Source organism: Peromyscus leucopus, chromosome 12, assembly GCF_004664715.2.
Source record: "Peromyscus leucopus breed LL Stock chromosome 12, UCI_PerLeu_2.1, whole genome shotgun sequence".
Classification (NCBI taxonomy): Eukaryota; Metazoa; Chordata; class Mammalia; order Rodentia; family Cricetidae; genus Peromyscus; species Peromyscus leucopus.
The window spans coordinates 76,732,202-76,756,478 of record NC_051073.1 but is presented as its reverse complement, the minus strand read 5'-3'; the positions used below and the strand labels follow the sequence as shown (position 1 = coordinate 76,756,478).

The 24,277-nt window shown below is 47.5% G+C and overlaps 1 long non-coding RNA gene across 1 annotated transcript; it reads left to right on the top strand.

Annotated features, from left to right (window-relative positions):
- The first annotated feature begins 827 nt into the window (after positions 1 to 827).
- Positions 828 to 23,309, top strand: LOC119088873. Its single transcript, XR_005092608.1, has 3 exons — positions 828 to 922; positions 20,683 to 20,794; positions 22,929 to 23,309. It is a non-coding gene; the product is annotated as an uncharacterized LOC119088873 (long non-coding RNA).
- Positions 23,310 to 24,277: the final 968 nt, after the last annotated feature.

Genomic DNA, 24,277 nt, shown 5'->3' with positions numbered 1-24,277 from the left:
ACAAAACAAAACAAAACAAAACAAAACAAAACAAAACAAAACAAAACAAAACAAAACAAAACAAAACAAAACAAAACAAAACAAAACAAAACAAAACAAGGGTTTGAGGGTAGCCTGGTCGTTAGTTCAAGGCTAGAATGGACTAAATTTTGAAACTATCTTTACAACAAAGTGTGGAGCATGGCCATGACCTTAATCTGTTGCCTGTGCTCCAAGAATCTACACTGAAGACGCCTAGCCCGGTGGAGCGTGGCTGCTGTCACCCCTTTGTCCCTGCAGTGTGCCTGACTGTTGCCTAGGACTTCATGCATGAAAGGCAAGTGCCCTTCCACCTAAATTCCTTTAAACAATTATTTGTGTGTGTGTGTGTGTGTGTGTGTGTGTGTGTGTGTGTGTGTGTGAAGTATATATACATGAACACAGAGACCAGAAGAGGGTGTCAGATCCCATGGAGCTGAAATTACAAGCATTTGTGAGCCATCCAGCGTAGGTGCTGGAATCTGAACTTGGGTCCTTGTGATTGAGCATGCTGAGGATAGGCGAGCTCAGTTCATGAACTAAAATGCATCTGGAATGTGAATTGTCGGCAGTGGGGGCTGGGACCCAGAGGGCATTCAGGAAGTTCTAAGAAGCCGGAGTGCCTCTTGCCGTAAGCTTTTATTAGGAGCTACAGCTTGCGAAGATACTATACAATCATTAACCATGCTTACAAGTAATAGAAGGTTCTAATTAATGTATCATCGGGGAGAACAAAGACGAGGAAGTATGGGTAGAAAAATATATGGGATCACAACACGCCTTTACATCTGATAACTACCACCCTCTGCTTCTGTGCTGAGAACTTACTGTACAGACTGTTCCCTTCTGTCATTAGTGTGCCAAGGGTCAGGCTGCTCTCAGATGCAGAATGCTTCTTTCTCAGGTAAGGCAATATTTTCTGCTCCCTGTTTCTCATCAAGGTTAACACGATTGACTTAACATAATATTGAGAGACATTAAGATGGCATTTCAAATGCTATGACCTTCACAGGCCTTGGACTTATTCACCTAAGCAACCTATAGGCTCCTTTAACTGCTCAATTTTACTGAGAATCTTTTGTCCAATATTGATTTACGCTTGCCAAGTTCAAGTAGAGTTATTTGAAATTACAAAAGGACAAAAGAAGTTGCTGTCCCCTCCTGGTACGAGGTCACGGCTGTAGCGGCTGCTGTCGCGGCAATGGTAGCTGAGATGATGATTGCAGCAACTCACCCCGATGTAGACTTTTGGTGAGTCTCACCATTTCATGCATAAAGGTGGAGTCTCCTGCCAGGGCTTTGAAAGACAGACCTGAGCCCGGGCAGTACTAGTCTTTTAAGAATGTAAACACAGTCTTTTCCCTAATTGAGTACAGTTAGTACATTGTTGCAATTAATGGCCAAGACAGGTAATGCTATGATATAAACATTCAGACTCGTGATACTCAAACTTGTATATTTGGGGTTGTGTTTAAATGGGCAGCATTTTGAGTGGCATTCGGCAATAGTATTTTTATTACAAGAATGTGTGGTAACACACTCAGACTGTCTTAAAAGCTCATCTATGGGGTCCCATTGTCTGTTTAGCACAGAAATGATAACTGTAACCCCCAACCAGTAAATTCAAAGGTTAGATACTCTCACCCAATCATATGATGCCAAGGCTTTTATCACCCTGCTTGCATTTTTTCCCTTTAAAAACCCTCACCCTGAGAGCTCAGGGCCGTCCTCCTCCACCTGCCCTGTGTTGAGTGTTGGACACAGACCAAGCCTGGGTTTGCTTGTCATCAATAAACCCCTGTGTGTTTTGCATCGAATATTGGCTCTGTGGTGGTCTTGCTCAGGGGTCTCGTGATGCGGCCACAACAATTTAACATAGCCTTTTGATCCCATTTCTTGGGTATCCAAGTCAATCAGGACTGTACTCCTGGGTTATCATAACAGGAATTATTAGCAGCAGCGTATGGTGGAGGCTGGGAAGCTACACCACTGTAGTTGAAGGGACTCTGTCTCTGAGCCCTGTGGCAAGTAAGGGTTCAAGCAGTGTCTTTGTTGGGTTTCTACTGCTGTGGTGAAACACCATGGTAAAAAGCAACGTGGGGAGGAAGGGGTTCATTTGGCTTACATACCCGGGGTCACAGTCCTCCTGAGGCCGGACTGAAGCAGATGCCACAGAGGAGCGGTGCTTCCTGGCTAGATCCCTATGGCTCCCTCGGCTCGATTTTTTGCCTCACTGACTACAGTGAGCTAGGCCCTCCCACATTAATCATTAATCAAAAGAAATGCCCCATAGACTTGCTTATAGAGAAATCTTGTGGGGACATTTTCTCAGTTGAGGTTTCCTCCTTCTCAAATGAGTTTGGGTTAAGGACAAAAATCTCACCAAGACATGAAGGTATCAAAGATTATTGAAAAAAATGCCACCACGGGGGCATCAAACCAAGTGATAGGAAAATGTGCCCAATAAATCTGCTCATATGCAGAACCAGTCAAAGCCCAGGTGATGGAGTGTAGTTGGACTTTCTTGTGGGACTGGACCACCAGCCCTCAAATAACGACATGGAGACTTATTATTAATTATGAAAGCTTGGCCTTTAGCTTAGGCTTGTCTCAACTAGCTCTTATAACTTAATCATTTATATTAATCTGTGTTCTGCCATGTGGTTCTTTAGCTCTCCTCCATTCTGTACATCTGACTCCCTCCAGGTCTCACTGGTGTCTCCTGTGCACCTAGATTCTAACCTTGAGTTCCTCTCTCTCCACGGAAGTCCTGCCTCTCCTCCCTCTGCCTGGCCACTGGTCATTCAGCTCTTCATTAAACCAATCAAAATAAGGCAGCAACACGTTTTCACACAATGTGATCAAATATCAGGAACAATGGAGAACACCATAAAGAAAATGTTTGGGGGGGAAGGGGCTGGCTTTACTCTCTTAACTATTGCACCTCATCAGATGTCTTTTTGACTCCAGGCCAGGGCTGTAGCCTTGAGCTGAAGGCATTCATGACCTAGGTGGGAGGCTTTACTGTACCAGAGCTGACCCCCCCCACCCCCCACCCCCACCCCGAATCAAAACACTGTTATTCTCATGACTTACACGAGTATACCCCCACCCCAAGTAGGAACATCTAGGGACCTTTCCATGTGCCATCCTGTAGATCTTTCCAGAAAACCTTCAGGTAAGGCCCAGAGGAGGAGGGCCCTGTAAGGCACCTTATTACAGAAGAACATCCCTCATCACCAGCAGAAAGAAAGGAAGGGTAATAAGCCTTTGAGATCCTTATATATTACTCACTTATATTATATATACTCATATTATTATGAGTGAATCAGTAGGCTTAGAGGAGCCTACTCGCCCCTTTTGCTTTTGTTTTAAGGAGACTGACCGTTAGTATGTTTTATCATTGGCTTGTCCAGTAGGATTATATGAAATATTGTTTTTATGGGTAAAATCCCAAAAGAACAAAAGGTTTGGAAAGCTTGGGAAATATATGCAGGTCTTTTGTTTGCTTTGATCCCGTAAGGAATGCCTAAAACAGCCAACACAGCAAGACAGTGTGACTCAACATGCATGAGTGCCTCCCATGTCAAGCCATAGCCCAGGAGAATCTGGACAAGGTATCCACCAAAACACGCATGAAGGCCAAAGGATCAAAAGACTTGACATGAGGGCCATCCATTTGCCATTTCTGTTGGGCTTTCATACTGCCAGGATTAGGGATGGAGAGATGGATCAGCAGTTAAGAGAACTTTTGTTCTTCCAGAAGATGGGAGTTCAATTCCTAGCACCCACATGGCAGTTCACAGCAATCTGTGACTCTAGTTCCAAAGCTCTCTTCTGGCCTCCATAGTCACCAGGCATGCAATTGGTATACACGCACACACACACACACGCACACGCACACGCACACGCACACGCACACGCACACAGAGAGAGAGGGGGAGAGAGAGGGAGAGGGAGAGGGAGAGGGAGAGGGAGAGACAGAGAGAGAGAGAGAGAGAGAGAGAGAGAGAGAGAGAGAGAGAGAGAGGAGACCACCCAAATACATAAAAATAAATAAGAATATTTTAAACCACAAGGAGTAGTTCTTCCCAGGGGAAATAGAGAGTTAGTCTCACAGAAGTAGGACAGTAGTGTAATATATGTGTGGGTTGGGTGTGTGTCAGTGAAGGAAATTGTCTGCGAAAGGAGTGAACATTTTGATGTAGCAAAGCATGAGAATTTTGAGCTCGATGAGAAACTGATATGACCAGAAAATCAGCTCTAATATTCCCTAAGCCAATGGTCTTGGTGAAGTATGAAAGCATATAATACGGGTTATGTAGAAAGAGGGTGTGACATCGAATGGCTTGTTGAAGTTTAGAAACGGGACATTACATGTTTTTGTTTGTTTTTTGAGACAAGGTCTCTATGTAGACCAGGCTGGCCTTGAACTCACAGAGGTTCACCTGCTTCTACCTTCCAAGTGCTGGGATTAAAGGCCCATACCACCTTGCCCTGCAGGACATCATGATTTTGAAGGAGTTGATTTTATCCTGGACATTTTTAAAGAAGGCTGTACCCCCTACCGTACACTGTAAATCTGGAATAATATTAATAGGAGAGGCAAAGTCAGTAAGAGCTGTAAGAACAGCAAATGATTCAGTCTGCTGCTCTGAGGAATTAGTTTGATGTTGTTAATGTCTATCTTAGGACCAATAAGCTGCTTTACCTAAGGAAGACCATCAGTAGAAGTTTGAGGCATCAGGCAAGAGAGGCAAAAGAGGTGCATTGTGGGAACTGTAGAATCTTATTCCTGGGGTAACGCTGTAAGATTTGCCCCATAGAGGAGCCTACTCAAGCTTGCTATGGGAGACCAAAAGTATGTAAAGAAGTACCGTGGGCAGCTTCCAAAGGACAAAAGGATAAAATGTGGGCATCATTCTAATAGCTGAACTGGTCACTCATGGCGGGTGGGGTAAATGACCTTCAGGGTTGAGATGGCAAATGTATCCATTCTGTGATTGCCGAGGATGGGAATAAATTGAGCCAGAATGACTGCAGGGAGTAAAGGTAGATCCAAAACAAATGAAGACAAAGGTGAATTATAGTTAATTTTTATAATTAGAATGTTGCTGTTTTGTTCAAATGTCGGGCTTCATGGGCCTCCTTTGGGAGCAGGCGGGAGGCAAGATCAGCGTCACCTGTAAGGATGTCAAAGAGAGGCTGTAAGTTTGCTGTAGATACGCATAACAATGGTCTAATCCAATTAGCGTCGCTTAATAGTTTTTGAAAATCATTAAGTGTCTTAAGGGAGCGTTCCTATAATTGTACCTTTTGGGAATGGATAGTGTGAGAATCAACAACAAAGCTCCCTAACCAAAAGAATTGAGATTGTTGAAAAAAACATTTTTTGAGAGTTTTTAAACCAGCTGCCTCAAGACACCAAAGAGCAGATTTAAACAATTTTTTAAAGTAGAGGTTTTTGTCTTGTGGATAATTTTGTTGTATAGGAGTGAGCGCATCAGTAACCAGCTGCTGGCACATGGGACTTTTCATGACACCCCGAGGGAGGAAACTCCAGCGGCAAAGCTGTGTAGGTTCCTTACTGTTAAGGATGGAGACCAAAAAAAGCGAACTTTGTTTTATCCTGCTAGGCTTAGAGACTAGCAAACAAGGCAATCTTTAAATCTATCACAGTAAGAGGTTAACCTGTAGGAATGGCAGTGGGTGAGGGCAAAGGCCCCACAGGATGCATTACTTTATTCCAGTCCCACGCACTTCTGTCTTAGGATTCTGTCTGAAGTCCATGTGGTATCCAGGACATAAGTTACAGAATTTCTGCCCCCACACAACAGATACACTCAGACCCGGGTGAAGGCATACTCCTCAGCATTCTCTGGCCTGCCTAGTAGCTTCCTACTGTGGTCCCGGCTGCAGTCAGAGATGTCCTTGCATCTAGCCACAGACTTGAAAGGAGCTCTCGTTTCCCTGGGGTTATTAGCCTGCAGAAGAATAAATCTGGCACCCCCCCTTTTTTTTTTCTTGGCAGGAGGATCTCTGTAAGTGTTACAGGTCTTAGGGAAATGGTATCCTGGCAGTTAGGAGCCAAGGAATACCACAAAGTCACACTGCACAACAAACCTCACACAAGACTTATTAGGAAAACCACAGGAGGGCGCCTGCCTCTGCTCAGGCGAGAAGCAGCAGAGAACTGAGCAGGAAGCAGACCTTATATAGAGTTTCTTGGGGGTCAGAGCTTTCCAGAGTGGCCCGGGATTGGTAGGATTTGGGGCCTGATGTTGGGGCAAGCTCAGGGATTGGTGGGATTCTGTGGCCTGATGTTGGGGTAAACTCAGGGATTGGTGGGATTCTGTGACCTGATGTTGGGGCAAGCTCAGGGATTGGTGGGATTCTGTGGCCTGATGTTGGGGTAAGCTCAGGGATTGGTGGGATTCTGTGGCTGATGTTGGGGTAAGCTCAGGGATTGGTGGGATTCTGTGGCCAATCTTGGGCTTTTATTTTGTAGGGTGGAGCTGCTCCACCTTTGTAGGTGGCCACCTGCTGCTCAAGGGACTGCAGGCAGGGCCTGACCACGGTGCAGGACTCAAGGGGCTGGACCTGCTGTCAGTCAGAGCAGTCTGGGGGTGGGGCCTGCCACTCACACCTTGAAGGGCTTTCAGGTTCCACTATGCCTCCCTTGTTGTCCTGGAACTGACTGTGCAGACCAGTCCGGCCTCAAACTCATGTTGATCCTCCTGTCTCTGATTTGTAAGTGCTGGGATTATAGGTCTGTACCACTATGTCCAACTCTGGACCCTGGCACGTTTATGTGTGTGGTGTGTGTGTGTGTACTCGTGTATGTGGTGATCAGAGGTTGTCTTCCTCTATAGCTCTCAACCTTATCCTTGAGACAGGATCTCTCTTACAGAACCTGGGTATTCTGGCTAGTTTTGTGTCAACTTGACACAAGCTAGAGTCATCTGAAAAAAGGGAGCCTCAGTTGAGAAAATGTCTCCATAAGATCAGGCTGTAGGCAAGCCTGTAGGGCACTTTTTTAAATTTAACCATTGATGGGGAAGGAGAGGGCCCAGCCCATGGTGGGTGGTGCCATTTCTGGGCAGGTGGTCCCGGGTTCTATAGGAAAGCAGGCTGAACAAGCCATGTGAAGGAAGCCAGTAAGCAGCTTCCCTCCATGGCCTCTGCATCAGCTCCTGCCTCCAGGTTCCTGCCCTGCTTGAGTTCCTGCCCTGACTTCCTTCAGTGATGAATAGTGATGTGGAAAGTATAAGCCAAATAAACCCTTTCCTCCCCAACTTTCCTTGGTCATGGCAGTTCACCTCAGCAGTAGTAACCCTGGCTCAGACGCTGGAGCTGCCCGTTTCAGCGAGATTGGCTTGCCAGAGAACTCCCATCCCTGTCCCACAGTGCTGGTCACAGGCATGTGCCACTGTACCCCAGCTTTCACGTGGATGCTCGGGACCTGAACTCTGGTCTCACGCTTGCCAAGTGAGCAGTTTGCCAGCTGAACCATCCCTGTGCTCCTTTTATTTTCTTTCTGGCCCTGACACTTCTAAAGGTCTTTACGTTTATGATGGGGAAGAGATCCGAGTGGAAGAAGAGATGGAGGGGGGATGGGCTGTACTGTGTGAAAACAGCTGGCTGGAAGATGTGTGAGCTCAAACTGGTGAATTTGAGTTTCCAGCCCTTGGTTTTTTTTTTTTTAGTGCAGTTTGACTAATACCACTTCTTTTGGTTCATCTGCTCCAGTTCCCTTCTCTGGACTTCACTACAGCAATGTGGGCCCCACAGCTTGGCTATTTACACCTATTTCCGGTAATAATAGAGATTCTCTGGGTAATTGAACTTAAATTCCCATGAAGCAATCAGTGGGCACCTATTTTATCCTACCCCTGTTCAAGATCGGAGTGAGCACGCAGCAAAGCGTACAAGCCAGAGGCACTTTATCATTCGTTTGGAACTAACAACCCTCAAGGGGGTGGAGCAACTTAGAACCGATTGCTACATGGGGTTTCAATGAAACAGTGTTGAGTGCTCATAGCAGCTGGATGCTAGCCAGGATCTGTTACATCTCCCGGGAAGTGTTACAGCTCAAGAGCTCCCAAAGGGCCTCGAGGTGCCAACCAAGAGCAGCTCTTCATGCAGCAAGTCTGCATGCAGGTCACCCGCAGGGGTGGCAGGAGCAGAGGCAGGGATGCATCATCTTCTGCCGGCCAGCTGAGTGAGGAGTCTCGGAGGCCCAGGCAGGAATGAGTTCCCCGCCTGAAGCTACTGGCAGAGTCTTGAGACTGGCCTGAGGGAGCTTCCTGTCTGGGGAGAAGCCTTGGAAGAGTCTGTCCCCAGTGAGTCTTGAAGGCAGGGTTTTCCTCTGCTGAGTGAGTCAGCTGGGAGCAGGATTCTGACATCTTCAGGCTTCTCTGCTGATGAGAACAGGATCATGTCAAGCCAGGCTCTTCCTCACAGCAGCTCTGTCTCTGCAGTCCTAGAATGTCAGAATTTAGAGAGGTGCCAGGGTGTCAGCCGAGCTCTGATTGGTTGAATGTGGATATGCAGAGAAGGTGAAGAAATGGGACCAATCAGAGAAGAGCTATCAAACCTTGTCACGGGGAAGGGAAGAACCCTGAGCCTACTATAAGCTTCTACAAGTTCACAGGTTCACAGTCCCTGCAGAGGTAGGGAAACTTGTAAGAATGTGTTTTGTCTGGCTTCATCGGTGGTCTGTTAGGCTTTATCCCACCACAGAGACACTTGCTCAACCATGTTCATTGCTGCTCTATTCATAATATCCAGAAATTGGAAGCAACCTAGATGTCCCTCAACAGAGCAATAAAGGAAGTGTGGTACATTTGCACAATGTAGTATCAGTCAGCTGTACAGAAAAGAAAAGACATTTGGATTCACAGGCAAATGAATGGAACTGGAAAAAAAAATCATCCTGAGTGAGGTAACCCAGACCGATAGAGACAAATACGGTATGTACTCACTTATATGTGGATAGTAGCTGTTAAGTCAATGATAACCAAGCTACAACCCACAGAACCACAGAGGGTAGACATAGAGGAAGGAACTAGAGGGTACAGGCAGATCTTGTTAGCAAAGGGGAATAGAACAGTAGATATGGATGGATGGATAGGGGTGGGGCTGGAATGGGAGGATCAAGTGGGTAGGGAGAGGGGAGGAAGTGATGAAGGAGGGGATACAGGAAGAAACAACTAAAATGAAGAGCCATTTGAGGGGTGGTATGGAAACCAAACACAGTAGACGCTTCCTAAACTATATACACATATGAAGGTGATCTAAATGAAAGTGCCAATAATGGGGGAGACAGAGCCCCAACTGGCCATCTCTTGTCACCAAATGAAACTTCCAGTACCGGGACTGGGTTGCATCTAATTGAGTTGTTGGCCAAAGGGGTCCCATGGGAATCACCAAACAACCTGGGCTGTTGCCAAGGCTATAGGTGGCTTTCCATGGGGACAGTAAGTCCCCACTGCTGAAGACAACACCTTCACGACTCATTGAACGTGGAGAAGCTGGGCTGGTGCAGGCACAGAGCCTTCACCCCATGTTCTAGCGTCTTTGGTACTGGAAGGTACTCTGCACTGTGCTCTCTGTGGCTCCTTGCTTCCCTTGGGCTTGAGTCTGCTGTCTGTCAGACGGGGCCCGTCAGGAGTGGGCATCTACCCCTAACACCTGAAGACAGCATTTGGCCAGTGAATGCGATCACACAGGGAAATTACAGCTGCCAGAGACCTTTGTGAGCATGTGGAATGTGTAACAGGACAGGGACTTTCGGGAAGTAGAGGCCATTGTGAGCCAGGCAGTCACCCTAGGGAGGTTGTCCTGGGGATCAGGGGCCCATTTTTTTTGTGAGGGCAGTGGAAGTGGAGGTACCACGAACACCTTGGTTTCTCATATGCCAGGACCTCTCATTGTGGGGGCCCAGATTCCCATCTCCTACTGAGAGTCTTCCTTATTTTCTTGATTCCCCTCTCCACCTTTCACACTAGTCAAGGCTTGGCCCAGTACGTACATTAAGTTTGGGAGAATTTTGCAGGAATTTGAATTTGTGTCTGAATTCAATTCTGGGTGATCTTTAAGCTTTAGACACTCAGTGAGGAGGTCTGGGCAGCCCGTGGAGGACCTGAATGTTATACATACTTACATCAGAACAACCAAGAGACCCCAAAAGCTCAGAGTTTAGAGAAAACTCTGCCTGGGTCAGTACCATCCTTGCATGTGGACATGCAGGTCACTTCCTGGGTTAGCCTTATTGTGTGTGATGCTTTAGAATGGCTCTCTTAGGATGTTCTAGATTCCCCTTCGCTGTCTGGGTTGAGTCCACTGCTAACACAGGCTGTGCTAGAGACTGAACCAGAGTTGGGTCTGTGGGGTTCCTGGTCTCGAGGAGGCATTTCCCAAAACTTTCTCTGCTGACTAAGAGCGACCAGAACTGTCCTTGCAGCAGACACTGGGTCAGCATCAGGACTCAGGTGGAACTTGGGCCTTGTTACTCTCTTGTTCTATTCTGACTTCTGTTTTAGGGTTAGGATGAACTCACACCTCTGGTTTAGTCTGTACTTCCAGGAAGGCAGCTAGCGGGTAGATTGCTCCCACTGGGGAGCATATTTCTCTCGTGGGATCACATGTGTTTGGGTTAGCCCAGTTTCTAGGCTCTGGGATATAAATGGTTCAGTGAGGGGGCTGGAGAGATGGCTCAGCGGTTAAGAGCACTGGCTGCTCTTCTAAAGGTTCTGAGTTCAATTCCCATCAATCACATGGTGGCTCAAAACCATCTGTAATGAGATCTGGTGCCCTCTTCTGGCCAGCAGGGATACATGCAGACAGAACACTGTAAATCAATCAATCTTTAAAAATAAATAAATGGTTCACTGAAAATACTTAGACTTGACTGTGTGTCCATGTGTCAGCTCTCTCCCACCGGTCCTGCAACAAAACAGCCCCTTCACATGTGGTGTCTGAGAACATCTGTGGTGTCTGAGAACATCTGTGGTGTCTGAGAACAGCTGTGGTGTCTGAGAACAGCTGTGGTGTCTGAGAACAGCTGTGGTGTCTGAGAACAGCTGTGGTGTCTGAGAACAACAGCTGTGGTGTCTGAGAACAACAGCTGTGGTGTCTGAGAACATCTGTGGTGTCTGAGAACAGCTGTGGTGTCTGAAAACAGCTGTGGTGTCTGAGAACAGCTGAGGTGTCTGAGAACAGCTGTGGTGTCTGAGAACATCTGGAGGGCCAGCATCTACCAGTGCCCCCACCCTGATGACATCACGAGTGCTGCCTCCTGCATCCTTCACACTAGGTGGCAGGCTGTCCTCTGGAGATGGCACACCTCTAAGCATTCTCAGCACCAGCCCCACAACGCCCAGGGACCTCCACCACAAACATCCTTATGACAAGGGAGGGCACAGATGGCCCTGCTGCTCCTGCTGTCCATGGGTCCCTTGGCCAGTCACTCCTGTTGATGACGTTTGGAAGCTGGGGCCTGGTCCACAGGGCAAGAGATCCCATTCTAAGGACCACCGGCTATGGCCGGAAGAGTGCCAGAGGAGTTGTACACAGTTGGACAAAAATTCCCAGTGACAAACAGAGTGATAAGAAAACAAATCAAGTCGGGCTGTGCTGGTGCACACTTTTAATCCCAGCACTTGGGAGGCAGAGGCAGGAGGATCTCTGAATTCGAGACCAGCCTGGTCTACAGAGTGAGTTCTAGGACAGGCTCCAAAACTACACGGAGAAACCCTGTCTTCAAAAACCAAAAAAAAAAAAAAAAAAAAAGAAAAGAAAAAAAAGAAAGAAAACAAGTCATTGCGCGCGCGCGCGCGCGCGCACACACACACACACACACACACACACATTTGCCTACTTTGATCAAGACTCACATTTGTGACCCCTATCAAGAAAGCCTTGGAGAGAATCACTGTGAATCAGCACCCGTTGCTGTACGGTGGATGATGCTACATCATGAGCAATGATGGAGCCGGTATTACAGGCGGGGCATCCAGGAACTGCGGAGACCAGAGATCTACACTGTTTTAGTATAAACATCCTCAGAAGAGCCAGGTCATTGTGAGAAATATCAGCCTTGTAATCTGAGACTTACGAAGTCAGCCAGGAAGGGCCAGTTGGTCACAAAGAGCACGAAGAGTTGGGTTCCAGGCATCCTGAAAGATGGTATCTATGTGCTATGGAGAATCTTCATGTGCACTGACCTGACGATAAACGATTGGGTAAGTATTTCAGTCAGTTTAGTGTGGATCAGCGGTATTTTGCAATGCATTAGAAAGTCAAAGTGCTTTTGTTGACAAGGGTTCTTCAAAATGTATTTGCTCAGGGCTTACACATCCCAGGGGAATTGTTGTCTTGAGCAGTGTTTGAGAAATGACAGGTCCCTCTCCTTACCACTGTGGGCAACACTTTTTCCTGGTCTTAAGAAAATGGTCATTGACCTCCACTGTGAACCAGGGCTCAGCATTCTGTGCTCCTTGGCTGACAGCTCCCATTTACCAGGTAGACATGGGATATACAAAGATGTTGCATGGCTAGAAGGTCTGGACCAGTGGAGGAAATGGGATATACAAATGATGCTGAATGTCTAGAAGGTCTGGACCAGTGGAGGAAATGGAATATACAAATGATGCTGAATGTCTAGAAGGTCTGGACCAGTGGAGGAAATGGGATATACAAATGATGCTGAATGTCTAGAAGGTCTGGACCAGTGGAGGAAATGGGATATACAAATGATGCTGAATGTCTAGAAGGTCTGGACCAGTGGAGGAAATGGAATATACAAATGATGCTGAATGTCTAGAAGGTCTGGACCAGTGGAGGAAATGGGATATACAAATGATGCTGAATGTCTAGAAGGTCTGGACCAGTGGAGGAAAAGGCTACAGGCTGAGCGGAAGAGGGCACTGTCGAGGAAGGACATGCTGGTTGTCTGATTCGTAAGACAGGTTGTGTCCTAGGGCTCCTCTGGCACCTCACCTTTGTCCCCTAAGTTGGTGACTGCATCTAGTTGATTCTGCCTTGTGTGAGGCTTACATTAGGAGGCTACACATACGTGCTCACACACATAATAAGTACATAAGATGACAAGGTTGTATGTAATTGGCTCAAATGATTTTGGAAACTGCAAAGCTGTTTCACCATCCACCATCTGTATGCAAGCTGGAGCCCCAGGAGAACTGGAATGTCCTTCAGTCCAAGTTCAAAGGCCTGAGAAGCAGGAACTAAGGCAAGACTTGCCCTAGCTCAAGAAGGGAGAGTTTGATCTCCTTCTGCCTTCTGTTTTATTAGGGATTGGACAATACCTGCCCACACTGTGGCTGTGGATCTTCTCTTCTCAATTACTCACTCAAGGGCTGGTCTCTTCTGGAAGCCTGCATGGCAGCTCACGGTCTGTAACTTGAGTTCCAGAAGATCCAATGTTCCCTTCTGGTGCTAGAGGTAGTGCACAGAGACACAAGTAAAACATCCACACATGTAAAATAAATTAAAATAATAAAAATAGCAGACAACCAATGGCTCAAAGCAGTGAATGGCAACCAATGGCTCAAAGCACTTTTCCCTTCTGCTTGCTGGGGGAATCTGCTTTTCATTCACAGAACTGGTTGCTTGATAGTGTGTGTGTGTGTGCGTGTGCGTGTGCGTGTGCGTGTGCGTGTGTGTTGGGGAAAGGATGCTTGTTTGTAAGCTTTGTGGCAGGCTGAGGCCTGGTAGCTTCATGAGGAGTAATGGATTTCACCGCCTGTAGGGCTTCCTTCCAGGGCTTCAGTGGATGGTATATTTTGTTTTTAAAAACGTCAGTGTTAAGGATGGAACCCAGGGTTTTGCACATTCTAGGTGAGCATTCTTCCTTTGAGCTGCATTACACCCTCTAATTTTTTACAGAATTAAAAAAAATATTTTTTGTTTTATCTATGTGAGTATTTTGCCTTCATATATATATATATATATATATATATATATATATATATATATATATATATATATATATATATATATACCATATGCATGCTGGTACCCACAGAAGCCAGAAGAGGAGGATGGATCTCCTGGAACTGGAGTACAGACAGTTGTTAGCCACTATGTGGGTGCTGGGGACCAAAACTGGGTCCTCTGGAAGAGCAGCCCGTGCAGGGGCTGGAGCGATGGCCCAGTGGTTAGGAGCACTTGCTGCTCCTGCAGAGGACTGGGGTTCAGGTGCCGGAACTCACACGGTAGCTCACAACCGTCCAGAACTCCAGTTCCTGGGATCTGACACTGTCTTCTGATCTCTTCTGGCAGCAGGCACATATATGCAAGCAAAGACACTCACACAAAATGAAAGAATACACACCACACACACCCCACATACCACACACACACCCCACAAGAGGGCTCAGCAGTTAACTTGTGGATTTTTTTTTAAAGGTTTATTTATTTATTATGTATACAGTATTCTGCCTGCATGTGTCCCTGCAGGCCAGAAGAGGGCGCCAGATCTCATTACAGATGGTTGTGAGCCACCATGTGGTTGCTGGGAATTGAACTCAGGACCTTTAGGAAGAGCAGTCAGTGCTCTTAACCACTGAGCCATCTCTCCAGCCCTTAACTTGTGGGTTTTGTTGTTGATTTTGGTCTCACCATGGAGTCTTGGCTGGCTGGGACTGCTCTGTGGAAACCGGGCTGGCCTCGAACTCACAGAGGTCCACCTGCCTCTGCTTCTTGAGTGCTGGAATTAAGGACTCATGCCACCATGTTTGGCCTCTATGGATTTTTAGTCTTTATATTTTAACAGCACTGGACATGAGCCCAGGACCCTCCCTCCCTCTCCCTCCTTCTCTCTTCCTTTTCCCCCTCCCTCCTCTCTCTCCCTCCCCCCTCCTCCCTTTCTTATCCTCTCCCCCCTCTCATCTCCTTTTCCTCCTTTTCTTCTTTTGAGACGGTCTCAGGACAGCCTCAGACTGTCTATGTGGATGAGGCTGGCTGTGAACTACTAACCTTCGGGCTTCTCCCTCCCTGGATTACAGACGCTCTCTAGTATATCCAGCACCAGATGAGGTTTCAATTTTCAAAAACAAAATAAAGGGGCTTTAGGAAGGAGAGGAGATGAATGTCTGTGACAAATCCGCCATCATCTACTGCTAAGGCAGTCTTCCTACCCTGCAGGCCTGGACCAGGGCTCCTGTTTAAAGCCCCCCCCCCCCCCCCCCCCCCCCCCCCCCCCCCCCCGCCCCGTTTCACTCTGACCGTGGGCTGCAAGACAGCAGCCGCTGCTCAGCGCTCACTCAGGTGCTGTCCCAGTCAGGGCTTCCTCTCTTCACCGACTGTGCTGTGCTTGATTTCATTAATTTCCCTTTCTCTTTTCTTTTTTCCTTTCCTTCCTCTCTTTTCTTCCTTCCTTCCTCCCTCCCTCTCCTTCCTCCCTCCCTCCCCCTCCTCTCTCTCTCTCTCTCTCTCTCTCTCTCTCTCTCTCTCTCTCTCTCTCTCTCTTTTTGAGACAGGATCTCACTAAGTAGCCCTGGCTTGCTGGAACTTGCCATGTAGATCAGGATGGTCTTGAACTCACAGAGATCCACCTGCTTCTTCCTCCTGAGTGCTGAGATTAGAGGTGTGTACCATAATAACTGGTCTGATTTGATCAGTTTTAATGAGACTGAAATTGAATTTAGAGACTTCTGGACATGGAGAGACAGGAAGGAACAAAAGTTGATTTTGCCCTGTTAAATGCCAGTTCTAAAGCAATGCTTGGCTGGAACCTGCACCAGTTTCAGCCCACCCTTGCCCAGTGGGCACCAGGATCCCCGAGAGAGCCGGGGAGCTTAGAGCTCAGTGATGGTACAGACTTTGTGTTCACACGTGCAGTCTGCAGCCTGGAGCTGCTGCTGGGAGTTTCTAATTTATACTGCCATAGGAGGCAGACGGTCTTCAGAGTTCTTTCTGGGGCATAAACTGCAGCTGGTGATGAAATTCGCTCACTACTAAATCATGCTGGACCACACAAATGGCTGCCTGGTGTGTCCTGTTAGAACTAAACCAGAGTCCGGCTTTCCTCTTAGGTATTAGAGACGTTGTATATCAGCGGGCAGGCAGGGCCACCCGGAAAGCACTGGGACCGACATCGACTGTTACTCTGTGATAACATGAAAAGAATCATTTCAAGCAAGTGGAGTTCTTTTCAATGGACCTCGCCAAAAAAAGAGATTCCACAGCCCTGCTCAAGCTTCCATCCTATTAAGAAAAATGTCCTTGTTGGCGGCTCAGCGGGACATGAGGACAGTGGGGACTTTACTAAGAGCCTCTGGTGACAGGCTGTGAAAGGTCTTCCTTGTGCGCTTGCAGAGCATTAGTCTTGCTTCCCAGAACACATCACATCCGCTCTCTGTGTCAGCCGCACAGCACTGTGGATACTGTCCAGGGACGGCGTGACGTCCTCCACGACCTTGCTGTTTTGCAAACAGAACAGTGACAGTCCCACCCCAGGGCCTTTGCATTCCTGTTCTGCCTACCTGGCACGTTCTTTCCCAGGTTTCCTTGTTTCCTTCAGAATGACTATCGATGCCTTGTACCCAGAGACCTCTGGGAACCCACCTGCCGAGAAGCACACTGCCCGGTGGTTTATTGCCTGTTGCAGTGAAGGGGAACACAGCCTGGGGTACTGTGGGGGTCTCTAGTAAGGGGGGGTCAGGAAGGGCTGAGCAGGTTCGGGCTTGTTTTTGTCTAGATCCAGCACAGCCACTGAGTGGCCTTGTCTGAGGTTGATGTCCTGTGAAGTTGCTTATATTCCACAGGAAAGCACCCGGCCTTCCTATGAATGTCGCCCGGACCTGGACAACAGGGACTGCTTTCTTGTCTCTGAGCTCAGTGTAGTGTAGAGAACAGAAGCTCTCTCTCTCTCTCTCTCTCTCTCTCTCTCTCTCTCTCTCTCTCTCTCTGTCTCTCTGTCTCTCTCTCTCTGGTGATGGGTATTGAGAGAAAGCACTTGGAATGACCCGATGAGGTTATATTCAGGTGTCCAGCTAGCAGCCTCGCTTCCAGCAGCCATGCCAGCTCTCTCCCAGGCAGACTTGATCTGTGGTCCGGTTTGCTGATTACTCAGAGGCGTGGTCACAAGGGTCTTTGGACAGGCTCCTCTGGGTGCTGTTCCCCCCAAACAAAACCACAGAACAAGCGCCTCCAACTTCGGTTTGACTGCAGACATAGCTTGGTAGTGCTTGGGCGGCCTGCTGGGCAGGGGCCCCAGACTGCACTTGCGTTCTGTAGGTTCAGGCCTGTGGCCACACCGGGTGGAAGAGGAAGAAACAGACACCCGTTAACACTCGAGGTAAACACCAGCAGACAGTGTGTGTCGTGCCTGTGGTTCTTTGGCCCCAGGTGGGGCTCCTGCTTGTGCATACCATCTGGGCCTGCTTCCTCCTCCAAAAGATCCCTTCAACTCTGCTCTCCAAGGCCCAGAGGAGCTGACAGGTCTGCAGGATTCAGGGAAGGGCTTAGGATGGGTGACCCTAAAAGTGAACATAGAGATGCTTCTGGGCTTTCTGGGTATCACTATCTGATCTTCAACTCTCATCAGCCTATCAGGAGTTGGAGAGATGGCTCAGGCTTCCAGAGGACCTGGGTTCGGTTCCCAGCACCCTCAGGGTAGCTAACAATCATCTGTAACTCCTATTGAGAGGATCTAATACCCTCTTCCGACTTCCTTGGGCACCAGGCGCACATGTGATACACGCACATACACGCAGGCGAAAACCCTTTACACATAAAATAAAATGAACACATCTAAAATAAATGGTATGAGCAGTTACTTTACGGGCGAGGAACCAGTGACACAGCGAGACCTTGTGTAACTTGTCCAGAGACACAGAACGATGAGGTGCAGAGACAAGGTTCAGACCCAGGTCTGTCATGGACTTCCTTCTCAGTCCTATGGGCCTTAATGGAGGCGTCTGGGCATTGGGTTGAGGAACCCCATTAGAGGACACTCTAGATCAGTGGTTCTCAACCTTCCTAATGTGTTGTGGGGACTCCCAACCATAAAACTACTTTTGTTGCTACTTTATAGCTGTAATATTGCTACTGTTATGAATAGTAATGTAAATATCTGTGTTTTCTGATGGTCTTAGACAGCCCCTGTGGAAGGGTCATTTGATCCCTAAGGGGATCGAGACCCACATGTGAAGAGCGGCTGCCTTGGATCTTGAGGCCTCTCCAGCAAATGCTCAGAAGAGCCAATAGGGCCTGAGCGGGGTTAGAGTATGGAGCCTGTCCCAAAAGGAGAGACAGAGAGAAGGCTGCGCTGGACCCCGGGTTAAGTGAACCTTCAGGCTGCCTGTGCCGCTTCCACCGGTCTGAGACGCACATGGCTGAGGGTGTGGGAACCTTGGCTCCCTGCCGATCTTTTGCTTGTCTGAGAGCTTCCTCTTGTGGCCAAAAGGGGGAGGCACTACCCCGTAACTGTCTGCAAAGGTGAGTCACACTCCAGCAGTGCTCATGGCCTCTGGCCACTGTGATCCTCTCTGCCCAGTTTTGCTCCAAGGAAGGGGAGGGAAAGAGGAACTGGCTGAGGAGGCCTGGTCTGCGTGTTGTGGCTTTCACTTTCTGAAAGTACTCTGTGTGGGAGTGCGCAGGCTGGTGTGAGGGGGTGGGGCACAGTACCTGCACCTCCTCTGTCCTAGAGGTGTGTTCCACTGAAAGGCGCGGGCCCTCTGGCAGTGCTCATGTGTTAAGACTCCTGGAGTTTTGTAAAGTATCCTCTTCTACATTTAGTAAAAGACAACATGGGGCTTCCCTACCGACAACCATGCAGCTCAGTCCTTCCCTCGCAGTCAGGTTGGCATTAGCGAATCCATCCTGTTACTTCCCCTGTTACAACCATGTAGCAAAAAGAAAGGAAACAGGGCTAGGAAGACGGCTCAGCGGACCGCACTAACTGAACAAGTCAGATCTGGAACTCGTGTGGAAAGCTCGATGCCGTGGCACACATTTGCAATGCCAGCACTCCTACGTGAGATGGGAGGTAGAGACAAGGGCTAGCCTCGAGTATGCGGCATGCAGAAACCAGAGAGAGCCAGCTCAAGGCGGAAGGGGAGAGCTGACTTTCAAAAGCTTTCCTCTGACTTACACACTCACAGACGTGCACATGCACAAACACACATGACATGCACATGTACACTAACAGCAACAGAAGACAAACTGAAAGATGTAGTTGGTGTGCAAATCAAAATGGATATTTGTGTGTACTAGAAGTGGATAAAAAAGACTTGCTGGCCTCAGAGTCTAGAAGCATCAGGGGCCTGCAGAGGCATAACTCCTGATAAACACATCTAAAATGCTCCATACATCTGAGGTGCTCCATGCATTTGAGGTGCTCCATGCATCTGAGGTGTTCCATGCATCTGAGGTGCTCTATATCCTGAGTTACTCCATACATCTGAGATGCTCCATACATCTGAGGTGCTCCATTCTTCTGAGGTGCTCCATGCTCCTGAGGTGCTCCATGCATCTGAGGTGCTCCATGCATCTGAGGTGCTCCATACACTGAGATGCTCCATACATCTGAAGTGCTCCATGCATCTGAGGTGCTCCATGCATCTGAGGTACTCCATACACTGAGATGCTCCATACATCTGAAGTGCTCCATGCATCTGAGGTGCTCCATGCATCTGAGGTGCTCCATACACTGATATGCTCCATACATCTGAAGTGCTCCATGCATCTGAGGTACTCCATGCATCTGAGGTGCTCCATGCATCTGAGGTGCTCCATGCATCTGAGGTACTCCATACATCTGAGGTGCTCCATGCATCTGAGGTACTCTATACACTGAGATGCTCCATACATCTGAAGTGCTCCATGCATCTGAGGTGCTCCATGCATCTGAGGTGCTCCATGCATCTGAGGTACTCCATACACTGATATGCTCCATACATCTGAAGTGCTCCATGCATCTGAGGTGCTCCATACATCTGAGGTGCTCCATGCAAGACAGAGGGGATCAGGAAGGCTCCGTCAAGCCAGGGTGGCTGAAGCTCCCTCTACCTGTAATAGGCGGCCAGGAGGGGGAAGCTCTGCTGTCATGTTCAGCCAGGAACACAAAGTACGCGAGGACGAAGGCCCACCCTGCTGAGCCTAGCCATGCTCCATCTGACTGACCTGGGATGTCCTCACGTCCCTGAGGGGTGGAGATCCAAAATGCTGTGACAAGACTCGGTCTCTTCTAGGCCTAGGATTCCAGTTTGAGAGAGTTGGGGACAGAGTGAAAAACACATGTGAGAACAACGACAGAATCCCTGGAGGGTAAGATAAGCAAAGCAATGATGCGTGTGTGTGAAAATACCATAACAACGTCCATTCTTTTGTAACTTAAAAGTTTAATTGGCCAGCAGTTGTCTCAACTCTGTGCTGGGGCCAGCATGGCCACAGGAGACAAATCTCAGGTTCAGACTGTGGCTTTATTGAACTAGAGCTCACCACCTGACTGGAGGCTCCCTTGAACCCCTGGGTTTGTGTGGAGCTGAATACTGGAAGGCACGTAGATAAAGTTTTTCACACCCATGAACGCAATATCACAACTGGTAACCAGCATACTTTAAACATAAATTTTCTGAGACACGAGGACCTCGGCCAAGCCAATCAAGAACATCTGATGTTCTTATCAACTTGCAGGATCACATCTGTTGTGTGACATTGCCTGAGGAGACATGAACAAACATCTCTCCAGCCCAGATAAGGCAGATCAGAAAGAAAAGAGTCCACGGAAATGTAGCCTGGCTAATGGGTGAGTCTAAGGACTGGGCACAGGGGCAAAGGTGAGGAATTACTCATAGGAGCCCGGGAAACTCAAAGGCAGCCATGTCACTGAAAGCCCACGGCAGCCCACCTCGTCCCACTGGCCTCTCTGCCCCCCTTCCCTCCTCCTCCCCTCCCCCAGCTGTTGGCAGCTTTTGTAACTTCAGGGAAAGGCTTTGGCTGTCTGTCCCGCACCCTCAGAGTCTTGTGAGCCTCTCTCTTTCCTGGAGTGACTGTTTTAATTTGAAGCAAATAGCTATAAAATAACTTCACACATGTGCTCCAGGATAGCAGAATAGATACGGATGTGTTGCTATTGATCCGGGAGGAGGGACTCATTCCTGCTTCAGCCTCCGAGATGCTCAGCGACCAGCAGAAGGGAATTTTTCTCACTTCCGGCCTTGGAGGCCCACGTGGCTGTTTCTTTTAAGCTGTGTGATTCTGTTCGAAGCTTGTTGATCTAGGACTCACAAAGTGGCTCTGGTTTGCACTCTTTGCTGATGTTGGAGGAGGTGGGACAAGGACCTGCTAGGAGACAGAAGACGGGCTCCACTGACAAAAACCATCACAGAAAGTTCCGGAAACAAAAACATGCCTGCATTTCTTCTTCCCTCCACAATCAAGTCTACTAAAACCAATAAGTAGATTCAGAATAAGGGTCAATTTCCTTATGCTCATGTATAATGAATAAATATTTTCTGAGAGAAAAATCTCTCAATTCTCCGTGAGATTATAATTGAGACATATGGAAAATAACTTAATGGTTAAAAAAAAAAACCAAATCCCAAACCCAACATTTGGAATATGAATCTATTCCAGATTAAGTTAATTTTATGAAAGTCTCCAAAGAATTAAACATGATTATTAGGGAGATAAGAAAGGCAAATGAAGGTTTAAAATCCATTTGGAAGCAACAAGAGTGAGTGGAAGTATATGTAAAGAGGAAATAGATGTGAGATAACCAACTAGGAACCAAGGAAGGAAGTTTTGTTATGGAAAATCAGCATACATTGTAGAGTAGGCACACAGAACTATCAAGATAAGAGGAGTGCTTTAGAAATTAACCCTGATATAAAGAAGGATTAATGTGAGTCAGAATTTAAGATTAAGCATCATTTATATAAAGTACAGACCCTGCTGGCTCAAGAATAAAAATTAGCCAGGCATGGTGGTGTACATCTTTAATGCCAGCACTGGGGAGGCAGAGGCAGGAGGATCTCTGCCTGTTCTACATAGCAAGTTCTAGGCCAACTAGGGCTACATAATGAGACCCTGTCTCAAATAAATAAATAAGTAAACTCATGCTGTGGATATCGCTCTGTATAAATAAAATGCTGATTGGCCAGTAGCCAGGCAGGAAGTATAGGCAGGACAAGCGGAGAAGAGAATTCTGGGAACAGGAAGGCTGAGTCAGGAGACGCTGCCAGCCACTGCCATGACTACCAACATGTAAGATACTGGTAAGTCACGAGCCATGTGGCAAGGTATAGATTTATAGAAATGGGTAAATTAAGATGTAAGAACTAGATAGCTAGAAGCCTGAGCCATTAGGCCAAACAGTTTAAATAATATAAGCGTCTGTGTGTTTATTTTATAAGTGGGCTGTGGGACTGTCGGGGATTGGCAGTAGCTGGAGAGAAACTCTCTAGCTACAAACTCATGTCTTAGGCTTGAAGGCAGGTGAGCCATAAGTTAAAACCAGAAAGAAATGCTTCCAGATTCCTGACTAATAGAAACTGATGGGTGATAACGAATGATTACTGTTACATGAAGCAGATAAACTTGGAGATTAATTGCTTGCATCAGAGGCACTGTGTCATCTCATACCACCCAGTTCCTAATCCCTAAAGCAAACACTTTCAGCTCTCCACACCCAGTGTTCTGTTGTTACTCTGGTATCGACTTTTACGTTTTCCACTTTAGATTATATCCTTTCCCTCTCCTCCACTTCTCTCCCTATCTCAGTTTTTGTGATAGCATCTGCCTATTTAGACCATATTAGCCTTGAACTTGCTGTGTAGCCAAGGATAGCCTGTAACTTTCTGTCCTCCTGCCTCTGCCTTTGAAGGGCTGAGTTTATAGGTGTGTGCTATTGTGCCTGATTGTTGACTTCTTTGCTGTAGGTGATGGTGAAGTGGTTAGTGGAGACCATCTCCTGCCTGCGACTGGATTTGTGTCTTGCCCCTCTCCAGGAGCAGAGTGGACCTGCTGTAGAGAGACTACAAGCAGGAGGTACTTTATTGTCAACTCTGGATTAGCAATTGTAGGGTAAAAGGGCCCTGAAACCAGAGCCAAAAAAACACACTCTGCCCCTGACCAACTGAGCATGAAACCAACCAATCCCTGAGCAGGAAAACCATCCAATCCCTGAGCATAAAATCTAGCCAATCTCTGAGTTTGTCCAAGCTCAGGGATTGAAATCTGACCAATTCCCACCCTGAAAATCTTCAACCTGGAAAAACGTCACCCCTAAGAAGCCCTATATAAGCCCCGTGCCTGTTCAGTTGGGAGCTGCCTTTTTTTTTTTTTTTTTTTTTTTTTTTTTTTTTTTTTTTTTTTTTTTTTTTACCGTGGCAGAGGCAGCCACTCTCCTGGATTCCTCCCTCCCAGTATATCACTTGAATGAGTTTTGGGTGAAGACTTTCTTTCACTGGAGTGGAGAAGCAGCGGACATCTCTGCTAGGAAACTCCCTTCGCAGAGTGGCTCAGAGTGGCGCAGAGCTCAGCTGTAACGGAGGAGCAGGATTGCCACATTCTGCCGGGAGATCAGCCCCCACTGGAACACAGCTGTAGGTGTAGCCTGACTTCCCAACAGTCAGGATACCTTTCTCTTCACAGCTGTAGGTATCCAGGATCCCTCCCCTTTACAGCTGTAGGTATAGCCTGACTTCCTGACAGGATAACTTTTCCTCCAGGGCTGTAACACTTGAAGCAACCTTAAATGATATAACTTAAAACAGATTGCTACATTAATAAAATTCACGGCTAAATTTTATGCTTTATTAGGATATTCCCCCTCTGTACCCTCTGTTTTCCCAGTGACAGTAGCCCAGCTAAATAATAATTTCTATGTGACTGAATTAAATGCAGAGATGACCAGAATGTATAAATGGATCTAAGATAAGTCTGTCTTATGTAGCTCATTAAGAACATATCTAAAGGCGAGGTGGTGGTGGTGGTGGTGGCGGCGGCGGCGCCTTTAAGCCCAGCACTCGGGAGGCAGAGCCAGGTAGATCTCTGAGTTCGAGGCCATCCTGGTCTACAGAGCGAGATCCAGGACAGGCTCCAAAGCTACACAGAGAAACCCTGTCTCAAAAAACCAACCAACTAACCAAACAACAACAACAACAAAAACCCCACATCTAAGGCTGGGTGTGGTGAGGCACGCCTTTAATCCGAGCACTCAGAAGGTAGAGGCAGGGGATCTCCATTAGTTTGAGGCTGGTCTCATCTACATAGTGAGTTCCAGGAC